At 42.0% G+C, this 12,623-nt stretch overlaps 1 protein-coding gene across 1 annotated transcript in view; it reads left to right on the top strand.

The window, feature by feature from the left end:
- The window catches only part of LOC117547779 (zinc finger protein 420-like), a 389,236-nt gene that overhangs the window by 55,776 nt on the left and 320,837 nt on the right, over nt 1–12,623 (top strand). The gene's annotated exons all lie outside the window — the stretch shown is intronic.

The raw sequence follows: 12,623 nt of genomic DNA, 5'->3' as shown, positions 1-12,623 counted from the left end.
CTCGAACACAGGTAATGATGACTCGGACTCGACTCGGACACTCCTTGGGTGACTCGGACTTGGACTCGGACTTGACTACGACTCTCCCTAGGTGACTCAGACTTGGACTCGGACTCGAAGAGTGGGGACTCGAGAGTGACTTGGACTCGTGAATTGGTGACTTGACTACAACACTGTGTCAAACGCATGAAAGCAAACCGCAATGGGATTAAAGAAGATAGTCTTTTGGTTCTGATCACCTTTGATGAAAAAAGGCTTCCGGAAAAGATACTTATTGGATATATGTGTTATGATGTGAGACCGTATGTTCCACCACCGCTAAGATGTTTTAAATGTCAGAGATTTGGACATGTGGCGGAGGAAGTGTGCAAGGGAAAACAAAGGTGTGGCAGATGTGGTGGAGATCATGAATACGGCAAATGTGAAGAAGGGGCAAAGCTGAAATGTTGCAATTGCGGAGGGGAGCATAGCTCAGCGTACCGTGGATGTGAGGTTAGCAAGAAAGCAGAAGAGGTGCAGCGAGTCAGGGTGACGCAGGGAGTTAGCTATGCAGAGGCAGCGAAGACAGTTTCTGGAGGAACGAAGGTTACAATCGGAAACAACAATAAGAGCAAAGAAACAGGAAAAGTCCACAACTGTGTTAAGTTGAAGGAGGACACTCTGATAGTGAGTAAAAGAGAGTTTGTACTGTTAATGGCAGAGATTATCAACTGTTCAGCGCAGACTACAAGCCGGAATGAAAGAATCAAAATAATTGTCAAATCAGCTGAAAAGTACCTTGATGTGAAAGGGATGCACTGGGAACATGTGAAAGATATCCTAAATGATGACGTCCAACAACCTCAGACATGGACTGGATCATCCTGATGGTGGTAATTGTACTGCAGTGGAATGCTAGAAGTTTAATTACAAATGGACAAGAGTTCAACAAATATATTGACAACCTGGGAGAGAAACCTAATGTTCTTTGTATTCAGGAAACATGGCTGAAACCACAACTGGATTTTATTGTGAAGGGATATACTGCAGTTAGACGAGATAGGGACTCTGGCAGAGGGGGAGGAGTTGCAACATTCATACAGAGTGGTATAAGTTACAAAGTTATGCATGTAAGTACAGATCATGAAGCAATAGTTATAAGGGTATGGAATGATAGAGGACCTATAGATATAGTAAATTATTATAATCCATGTGGGAAATTAGATCAAAGTATATTAGAGGATGCTGGGGGTTCACTGCAAGACAAAGTAATATGGTGTGGGGATTTTAATTCACATAACTCGCTATGGGGAAGCAGTAGCACAGATGCAAATGGTGCAGTAGTTCAGGAATTTATAGATGACCTCGGGCTAGTGTGCATTAACACTGGAGAAAGAACACGATATAATTGCACGAAGAATATAGAAACAGTACTCGATCTCACATTTGTATCTAGTGTTTTAGCAGGTATAAGTACATGGAATGTGGTAAAGTAAAAAGATTTGTTTTTCTCCACCTACGTTCAGCTTTTCGACACTCTCTTTTTTCTGTTCTCACGGTCATGGCCTTTCTCCATGGAGATCTTTCTTTCCAGTCACTTCCTTTACCTTAGTTGGAGCAATGGCATCTATACATTTTTTATTTTTGAATTAAAATGATCTACTAGCTCATTTACTGAGATGTTAGCAGGGGCAAGTGTGGAAGAAACATTCAGAGTAAACATTTCCCTAGTATTTTCAGTTAAATATCGCTTTGTGGTTACCTCTTTTTGAACATTTGTGTGAACAGAAATAGAGCTCTCAAAGGAATGATCAGAGAGCGCAACATCAGTCACCACAACCTCAGAGATATTCAGACCCTTTGAGATCATTAAGTCCAGAGTGTGCCCCTTATTGTGCGTGGGCTCCGTCACATGCTGAGTCAGTCCATAGTTATCAAGACAGCCCCTCTGTCCTGGGGGTTGTCAACATGGATGTTAAAAACACCAACACTGACTAGATGGTCAAAGTCAAAACACACTATAGACAGCATCTCAGTAAAGTCATCAAAAAAAGTTAAAAGAAGCTAAGAGCACAGCTGAACTCCCGCAGCCCTGGGGGGACCCTACATTGGTTGTGATGGCAGATGACAGGGTTTTGTTAACCTTCACAAGTTGCTCTCTACTGGTGAGGAAAGCGGCATACCAGTAAATCAGATATGGATTTACTTCAGTTTTGGCCATTTTTGACACCAAGATGTCTGCTTGTATTGTGTTGCTGCTGAGAAGTCTAGGAAGAGGGCTCTTGCATAGGTGTGACGTTTATCTAAATGTTTAGTGATAATATGAACCAGAGTAGCAACAGTACCACCCCCTTGCTTATAGGCAAATTGGTATCAATCAATCAATCAATCAATCAATGTTTATTTATATAGCCCAATATCACAAATGTTACATTTGTCTCAGTGGACTTTACAGTTTGTACAAAATATCAGTATGACAATACGACACCCTCTGTCCTTAGACCCTCACATCGTACAAGGAAAAACTTCCGGAGAAAACCCACAGTTTAAAGGGAAAAATGGGAGAAACCTCAGGGAGAGCAACAGAGGAGGGATCCCTCTCCCAGGACGGACAGACGTGCAATAGATGCCGTGTGTAAATTGAAAAGATAATACATTTGCAACATAGGTAGTCCAAATGTTTGGAAATGCATGTGTGTATAATAGGAAGATGAATCCACGAGGATATCCATCCAGGACCTATGATCCAGGACCACAGCCACGACTCGTGATCCAGGGCTCGCGATCCAGGACAGAGGACCGCAGGATCATCCATGACTCCGGATCCCGGCGTATATAGACACAAAAAAGAAAGACATTTGGGGAAGCTGGGTTAATCGGAACATGAGAGTACACAGGTATAGACAGAGAGAAGGAAGAAGTAAGATGTCCCCCGACAAACTAAGCCTATATCAGCAAAACTAGGGGCTGTGGGGTAGGATCAAGTATGTCTTGTCTGTCACAATAGGTTTCGCTGAAGAGGTCATTCCTGTCATGGTTCTCATGGTGTCCCACACTTTTTTGGGGTCTTTGGCTTTAAAAGCATTTCCCAAAAGCTCTCTGTGTGCCAGTTTTGACAATTTGACTTTCAGTTATTTCTCTGTCTAAGTGCTCCCATAGCTATTTTCCTGGTTTTTATAACTTTTTGTAATGTCCTTAGTCACATATGATTCATTACTTGGATAGATTTGTATTTCTTTAGTGGGAACACAGAAGTTAATATAGTCTTTAGGGATGCTCCGATCGATCGGTCACCGATCGAGATCGACCGATACTTACTCTCTACCGATCGATCGGTGCTCTCTAAACATGCCGATTGCGAGAGCCGATTGCATGACGTAAAATACATGACACTTTTCTCTGTGTGCGGCAAAACAAGCTCGCCAAAATGGCTTCGCCGGTCTGGCATTATTTTAAGGTGTCCGAAAAAGACAGTAAAATAGCGGTATGCAACGTGAAGCAGAAATCCTACAGCTCCACCCGCTGTGACGGACCGGTGAGCGGAGCAACACACACACTAAGAGTTAGACCTAACACACTTAGCTATTTGATCTACCTCTGGAACAAGCTAAACTAGTTATACATATATGTATTCTTCACTGTCGGGTCACTCATTACTGGATCAGTGAGCTGCATGAGATACTGACAGGCTGTCAGGAGAGGGAGAGAGGAAAAGAGAGCGCTTCCGCTCATTTCTCCCGTGTTATTATTAGGGTTGCAAAATTCCGGGAATTTTCAAAGATGGAAACTTTCCATGGGAATTAACGGGAATTTATGGGAATAAACTGGGAATTTGAAGAAAAAATTGAAGGTTGGCTCTTCATAGGGAACTTAAATATAGTTGGGGAAAGTTTATTTTAGCATAATCTTGACTAAAACAAACGGATGCCGTTCAAGTACACTTGAATATCCATGCCATAGCACACTGCTCACTGCATGGCTATTGGGACCACACCCCCTACAGGCACTGTGCATTCCTCCATCACATGCACAGATGAGTAATATTTAACTCAACATTCCTGTTTTCGTTCTTCAATGAAACAAATAATTATTCAATAAAATAATTAAAACTTGTTCTGTTCTACTTTAAAAAAAAAAAAAATCTGTTGAAATGTCATGTTTTTTGTTTAATTTTGCATCGAATATTTCCAAAATTCCCCAACTTAACTTCCCATGGAAACTTTCCGCCCCTTTGCAACCCTAGTTATTATCCAAAGTGAATGTAAACTTGAATAATGTACATCATTTGAATGCAATAATTAAGTTGATTGTTGTTTGTGGAAGCTCCAGTGAATGAGCCCCATTAACTGAGTGTTAAATATAACTTTAAATGGAAGATTTAAAGTGATGTTTAAATCTTCCATTTAATTCGTGTGTAAATGTTGCCCTTCGTAAGGCCATTGTGAGGGCATCTTGTTATCATCGGTGCCATCGGGCATTCGCCACGATCAGAGTGAGGGTGAATGCACCGATGATAACACGAAGATGACACGATTCGACAAGATGCCCTCACGAGTGCCTTACGAAGTTGCCGCTCACGAAGTTGCTGCCGGAGCCTGAGAAACTCCACCGGCGGTCATACGATGGCTTAAGATGCCCTCACGAATGGCCCGATGTTGCTACGATCACAGCCGAATTTGAACATTTCCTTTATCGTGTGTCCATCGGGTGTCAATTTCGGGACAGTGTGACAGGGCCTTTACTGAGTGTTAAACATCACTTTAAATGGAAGATTTAAAGTGATGTTTAAATCTTCCATTTAGGCCCCGCCCACTCGATCGGATCGGCATCGGCCGATACTGATTCCGGCGATCGGCCCCAAAATTGGCGATCGGAGCATCCCTAATAGACTTTGGTAACAGTTATTTCATCTAGTGAACCTTCCTGAAATTTCCCAATCTGTCCAATCAAAACAGGCTTTCAACTGTTCCCTACTTTCATTTGCCCATGTCCTTATTACTTTCTTTTCTGGTTGACTTCCCGTCAGTTTGGTCTTATACACTGGTATCATATTCACAACATTATGATCAGAGTTCAGTATTGGTGGTCTGTATTTAGACACATAAGAGGTTTCTCAATACTCAAATTTCTCCTCCTCGGTCCTCCGGTAGTGACCCGGAAATGAATTTCAGCGCATCATTTTGAAGGACATCTCATTTCTCTAAATGAGGATCGAGGACCGATGAGGCTCTCTGGAGGAGCTCTTACAGAGACACTGACGGGTCCTCCACGGCTCCTCCGCGGATGCATTTCCGGGAACGGTGGAGGCGTGACGCACGGCCGGACTTATCTCAGCCAATGACAGCTCTGCATGCATCCCCTGGATATTATTTTATTAACTGCTCTCATCGCGTCACGATGTTTCCAGAGAGAACAGCTGTGAGGTCCGTGCAGAAAGCAGAGCAGTGTGTATAATATATATCACTCAGTATAACAGGCCTACTCTCTTTATTTGCTTTAGTTTAGTAGATATCTACAAACAAAGAGTCGATATTTTTCTAAGACCATTTAGTGCTTCACATAATAAAATACACAACGGCTGTAGCCTGATTTAGGAGCTGTATGTGTGTGTGGTACAGTGTGTAGATGTGTGTGTGGTAGGCCTACAGTGTGTAGGTGTGTGTTGTACAGTGCGTACGGTGGACAGACGGGTCTCAGTTGGTTTGGTGTCCTCTTTTAATAGCCTATTTGTAAATACAACTTTTGGCCCGTAATTTCAATTCCCCATTTCAGCGACCAGAGAGAGGGGGGGATATATCCAGTCTGATAGTGTTACGTTATTATGAGAGTGCTCTCATACTTTAAATTGTATATATATAAATATATTTGTGTGTGTGTCCGCATCTGTAGCCTGTTATTGTCTCATTATACCGCACTCTCAATGAATTCAAAGTAAATATGTGGGGGAACAATGTTCAGCTGATCTAACAGAGATACAGCGCTATGACAAAACACTTGACAGCTGATGCAGCTGTTGCCACGTAATAATGAACGGACGTCTCTTTAAAATGACCGCTCAGAGGAGAGGAGTTCTCATTTCTTTAAACGTCTGCTGCTTCCCCTCCTCTCTCCTCGGTTCCCCTCCTCGGTCCTCCGCTCGCATCTCCTGTGGGTGGGACTAAGTCTCGAGGAGGGGAGTCGAGGAGGGGAAATTTAAGAATTGAGAAGCCTCTCTTGTTGCGATGTTTACAGAGAGAACAGCTGTGAGGTCCGTGCAGAAAGCAGAGCAGGGCAGTGGCAGTAAACCAGCGACTGTATTCGCCATGACACAGACAGTCTGTGGTTTGTACTTGTTTAACTTGTGTCTAGTTTCTGAACAGATATGAGGAGCTGTGAGCTCTGAGTGCTAACGGCTGATGTTGGTTTTGTGGTTCACATTGAAGATGACGTCACGGCTCCGCCTACACTGCGTTACTATAGTTACTGCCGCAGTTACTAAACTGTATTGGAAACGCAGGATAAAAACGCAGGCCTACCTATACCGTACTAAGCCGTGCGAGGCCCTGCAGTGGAAATACGCCATAAGTGGATGTCATTGAAGACCTTTACAAGAGCAGTCTCAGTGCTGTGGTTTGGACAAAAGCCTGACTGGAACACATCCAAACAGCTATTTAAATGCAAGAAGTTACTCAACTGTTGAAAAACAACTTTTTCAATGATTTTACCTAGAAATAGGAGGTTTGATATGGGCCTGTAATTGTTCATTACTGAAGCATCTAGATCAGGGGTCCCCAAACTTTTTCCTGTGAGGGCATTACTTTTCCCTTCTCTGATGGGGGCCGGGTCAGTTTGTAACAGAAAAAGTGTGACGATCGCATGGGTGTCTAAACGTAAACATTTATTGTTTTCTAGAAAGCCACACATAACCAAATATTAATAACCCTTTCCGGGATCTTCACAGAAAAAAAGTCAGGAAATAAATAATAACACTATTAATGAAATAAATAACACTATTTATGAAATAAATAATAACCAAATAACCCTCTCTGGGATCTTCACAGAAAAAAAGTCCATGGAAAATTACTGTAACTTTCTGTTGTGCCGTGCACAATCTTAACAGGTAAAAGTTTAGCTTAGTTGTCAGAGCAGAATCTCTCAAAATAAACGTGGATTTACGTAAAAAAAACTATTTTTTCGGGGTTCGGGTGTTTTGTTTGATTTTAAACAAACAAAGTCTTGGCTTTCAGAATATGAAACTTTTATTTCCAATTTATTTATTTCTCACTCGCAATCTGCTCTTCCGCAGCGCCGCCCCCCCCCCTCACTCCGCTGAAATTATGAATGTAAGTGTATAGTAATCATAGATAACACTGCAGGGTCCGTTACAGTTTGTTTTCATCTGATTTCAATTAAACAAAGTCTTGGCTTTCAGAATATTAAACTTGTTTCGGCAAATTCAGATGATAAATACAACTTTGAAGCTTCGGCATAATTACAAGCGGAGAACGGCAGGCATAACAACAGCCGGTGTTTCTCGTGAGTGTTTTCCCCGGGAAACAAACACAATACACACAAACGCAAAATTACACAAGCACACACACTCACACACTCGCGAGCTTCCCCTCCAAACGAAAATATCTTCCCTCGGTAGTATTTTGATCATTTGCTCCGCTAATAATCAATCAGATCGATGGATTCCAGAGAAGAGACAACTTTGAAGGCCTTTTTCTCAAAATGATGACTCGGTGACAGTCATTATATAATGTGACATATTTCGCTTAATATTTGAAGTACAAAAACAATCCTGATATCATTAGAAAGCTAGGAATATCCTCTTTCCAACAGTGTATACAACTCAAAAGGTGTCTTCGGGTCAATGCGACTGATTTCGATAGAGCAGGTCACAACATTTTGACAGGGGCTAGTCTAGGATTCGCGTGGCCAGACTAAAATAAATAAATAAATACATTTTAAAAAAAAAAAAAAAAATCATAATGCGTCTCTGGTATTGTTCAGGGGGCCGGGCCAAATGTGGAGGCGGGCCGTACCCGGCCCGCGGGCCTTAGTTTGGGGACCACTGATCTAGATTATTATTTTTTAAGAGCGGTTTAATGACTGCAGTTTTCAGAGCCTGTGGAAAAACACCTGAGTGAAGAGACTTGTTTACTATGTGAAGTAGATCTGAGGTCATGCAAGGAAAAACATCTTGGAAAAATCCTGTTGGAATAATATCAAGGCAGCAGGAGGAGGATTTTAGATGTTGTATAATGTCCTCAAGGTTTTTATCATTAATCTGATGGACCTGTGTCATGGTGTTTGAATTGATTTTAGGTGGACACAGAGACAACACATTTGCTGTACCTGATGCAGAGGCACTGACTGCTTGTCTGATTCTCTGAATGTTGTCAGTGAAGAAGGAGGCAAAGTCATTGCAGGTCCTGGTGGATAGAAGCTCAGAGGCTACTGAGGTTAGTTAGTCTGTCGACGGTAGCGAACAAGGCACGTGCGTTGTTTTTGGCAATGATGTCAGAGAAGAAACATTGTTGTGCAATTTTCAATTCCAAATTATAAAAGCCAAGTCTCTCTTTATAGATTTCAAAATTAACTTGGAGATTTGTTTTTCTCCACCTACGTTCAGCTTTTCGACACTCTTTTTTCTGTTCTCACGGTCATGGCCTTTCTCCATCAATCAATCAATTAATGTTTATTTATATAGCCCAATATCACAAATGTTACATTTGTCTCAGTGGACTTTACAGTTTGTACAAAATATCAGTATGACAATACGACACCCTCTGTCCTTAGACCCTCACATCGTACAAGGAAAAACTTCTGAAGAAAACCCACAGTTTAAAGGGAAAAATGGGAGAAACCTCAGGGAGAGCAACAGAGGAGGGATCCCTCTCCCAGGACGGACAGACGTGCAATAGATGCCGTGTGTAAATTGAAAAGATAATACATTTGCAACATAGGTAGTCCAAATGTTTGGAAATGCATGTGTGTATAATAGGAAGATGAATCCACGAGGATATCCATCCAAGACCTATGATCCAGGACCACAGCCACGACTCGCGATCCAGGGCTCGCGATCCAGGACAGAGGACCGCAGGATCATCCATGACTCCGGATCCCGGCGTATATAGACACCAAAAAGAAAGACATTTGGGGAAGCTGGGTTAATCGGAACATGAGAGTACACAGGTATAGACAGAGAGAAGGAAGAAGTAAGATGTCCCCCGACAAACTAAGCCTATATCAGCAAAACTAGGGGCTGAATCTAATCAGCCCTAACTATAAGCTTTATCAAAAAGGAAGGTCTTAAGCGCACTCTTAAAAACGGATAGGGTGTCTGCCGCCCGAACACAAACTGGAAGCTGATTCCACAAATGTGGAGCTTGATAAGAAAAGGCTCTGGCTCCCATTGTACTTTTAGAGACTCTAGGAACAACCAACAACCCTGCATTCTTGGAACGCAATGCCCTAGTAGGACAGTAGGGTATAATGAGTTATTTAAGGTAAGATGGCGCCTGCCCATTAAGGGCTTTGTAGGCGAGAAGAAGAATTTTAAATTCTATCCTGTGTTCTATAGGGAGCCATTGTAAGGCAGCCAGAACAGGAGTAATGTGGTCCCTTTTCCTAACTCTGGTTAGTACACGAGCTGCAGCATTTTTTAATCAGCTGAAGCGACTTGACTGACTTCTTGGTACACCCTGATAATAAGGAGTTACAATAATCCAGCCTTGAAGTAACAAATGCATGGACTAGTTTCTCTGCATCGTTTTGAGGCAAGATATGCCTGATTTTTGCAATGTTACGTAGATGGAAGTAGGCGGTCCTTGAAATTAATTTTATGTGGGCGTTAAAGGATAAATCCTGATCAAATATAACACCAAGATTCCTTACAGTCTCACTGGAGGCCAAATTAATGCCATCCATAGTTAGTATATCTTTAGATAATTTGTTTCGTAGATTCTTCAGGCCAAGTACAATAACTTGGCAGTCAATGGCAGTCTTGAATTTTATTTAGATGATTAATTTCATCAGGCTTGATAAATATAGTTGAGTATCATCCGCATAACAATGAAAGTTTACAGAATGATTCCTTATAATATTGCCTAACGGAAGCATATACAGTGGGGCAAAAAAGTATTTAGTTAGCCACCAATTGTGCAAGTTTTCCCACTTAAAAAGATGAGGCCTGTAATTTTCCTCCTAGGTACACTTCAACTATGAGAGACAGAATGGGGGGAAAGAATCCAGAAAATCACATTGTCTGATTTTTAAAGAATTTATTTGCAAATGATGGTGGGAAATAAGTATTTGGTCAATAACAAAAGTTAATCTCAATACTTTGTTATATACCCTTTGTTGGCAATGAAAGCGGTCAAACGTTTTCTGTAAGTCTTCACAAGGTTTTCACACACTGTTGCTGATATTTTTGGCCCATTCCTCCATGCAGATCTCCTCTAGAGCAGTGATGTTTTGGGGCTGTCGCTGGGCAACACAGACTTTCAACTCCCTCCAAAGATGTTCTATGGGGTTGAGATCTGGAGACTGGCTAGGCCACTCCAGGACCTTGAAATGCTTCTTACGAAGCAACTCCTTCGTTGCCCGGGCGGTGTGTTTGGGATCATTGTCATGCTGAAAGACCCAGCCACGTTTCATCTTCAATGCCCTTGCTGATGGAAGGAGGTTGTCACTCAAAATCTCACGATACATGGCCCCATTCATTCTTTCCTTTACACGGATTAGTCGTCCTGGTCCCTTTGCAGAAAAACAGCCCCAAAGCATGATGTTTCCACCCCCATGTTTCACAGTAGGTATGGTGTTCTTTGGATGCAACTCAGCATTCTTTCTCCTCCAAACACGTCTAGTTGAGTTTTTACCAAAAAGTTCTATTTTGGTTTCATCTGACCATATGACATTCTCCCAATCCTCTTCTGGATCATCTAAATGCTCTCTAGCAAACTTCAGACGGGCCTGGACATGTACTGGCTTAAGCAGGGGGACACGTCTGGCACTGCAGGATTTGAGTCCCTGGCGGCGTAGTGTGTTACTGATGGTAGCCTTTGTTACTCTGGTCCCAGCTCTCTGCAGGTCATTGACTAGGTCCCCCCGTGTGGTTCTGGGATTTTTGCTCACCGTTCTTGTGATCATTTTGACCCCACGGGGTGAGATCTTGCGTGGAGCTCCAGATCGAGGGAGATTATCAGTGGTCTTGTATGTCTTCCATTTTCTAATAATTGCTCCCACAGTTGATTTCTTCACACCAAGCTGCTTACCTATTGCAGATTCAGTCTTCCCAGCCTGGTGCAGGTCTACAATTTAGTTTCTGGTGTCCTTTGACAGCTCTTTGGTCTTGACCATAGTGGAGTTTGGAGTGTGACTGTTTGAGGTTGTGGACAGGTGTCTTTTATACTGATAACGAGTTCAAACAAGTGCCATTAATACAGTTAACGAGTGGAGGACAGAGGAGGCTCTTAAAGAAGAAGTTACAGGTCTGTGAGAGCCAGAAATCTTGTTTGTTTGTAGGTGACCAAATACTTATTTTACCAAGGAATTTACCAATTAACTCATTACAAATCCTACAATGTGATTTCCTGGATTCTTTCCCCCTATTTTGTCTCATAGGTGAAGTGTACCTAGGATGAAAATTACAGACCTCTCATCTTTTTAAGTGGGAGAACTTGCACAATTGGTGGCTGACAATCCTTTTTTGCCCCACTGTATACATTATTATTCATTTTAGTAAGCACTGGATAATGGTCACTTCCTACAGTGGCGTTATTTAAAACAAACCATTCACATGTATGAACCAAACAGTTTGTCACTAATGTCAGATCCAGGTATGAAACGTTCCCCCTGTGTACATCTACTCTTGTGCCATGTCCATCATTAAGGCATACTAGTGTTCTTTCCTCCAGCATTTCTTCCATTATATTTCCGTTACCGTATGGTTGCTGCCCCATAGACTGGTGTGTGCATTGAAATCACTAGGGATGGGAATTTGAAAGCAAATGTATATTCGAATATTCGACCCCCCAAAAAACGGTTAACATATGTACATATCCTATAAAAAAAAAATTGGGTCAAAAGAATAAATAAATACAAATGAGTATAGAAACCAAGTCGAATTTGTCAAATGTATTGAACTGGTGATCACAGTTTGACAGAAGGCCTACAGCTTTCATGCTTAAAACCTCAAAAACCTACAACAGGGCCTATGCACAGAATGCAGCAATTCAATAGGCTACTCATTCTTGTTTAAAAATATGAGCATGTCTACATGCTCAGGGGAGATGTGGTGCTGAGGCGATTCACAATCAGGCTAGCTGTAGAGAAGACCCTCTCAGCTGGAACGGAGGTTGCGGGTATAGCAAGGTATAGTATGTATATATAAGTTTCATTTGGCATAGTTTGACCTCTACACCGCACTCACTAACCTGGTCGAAATAGTTCCACACATTACTCCTTTTTAACGCCATGTCTGTGTAGGACTCTTCTTAGAGTGCAAATCATTACCGGACTATGACTGGTAAAATATTTTGAATACCGGCAAAACTAAATCTCTCCTTTCAACATTTGTTTGTACTTTGCCGCCACACACGGTTGCCAAGCAGCGTTTATTGTTGTTTAGGCTGGCCACTCATGTGTCGCGAGTGTTG

This window comes from Gymnodraco acuticeps, unplaced genomic scaffold (genome assembly GCF_902827175.1).
Source record: "Gymnodraco acuticeps unplaced genomic scaffold, fGymAcu1.1, whole genome shotgun sequence".
Taxonomy (NCBI): Eukaryota; Metazoa; Chordata; class Actinopteri; order Perciformes; family Bathydraconidae; genus Gymnodraco; species Gymnodraco acuticeps.
This window is presented reverse-complemented; position numbering and strand designations above follow the sequence as displayed.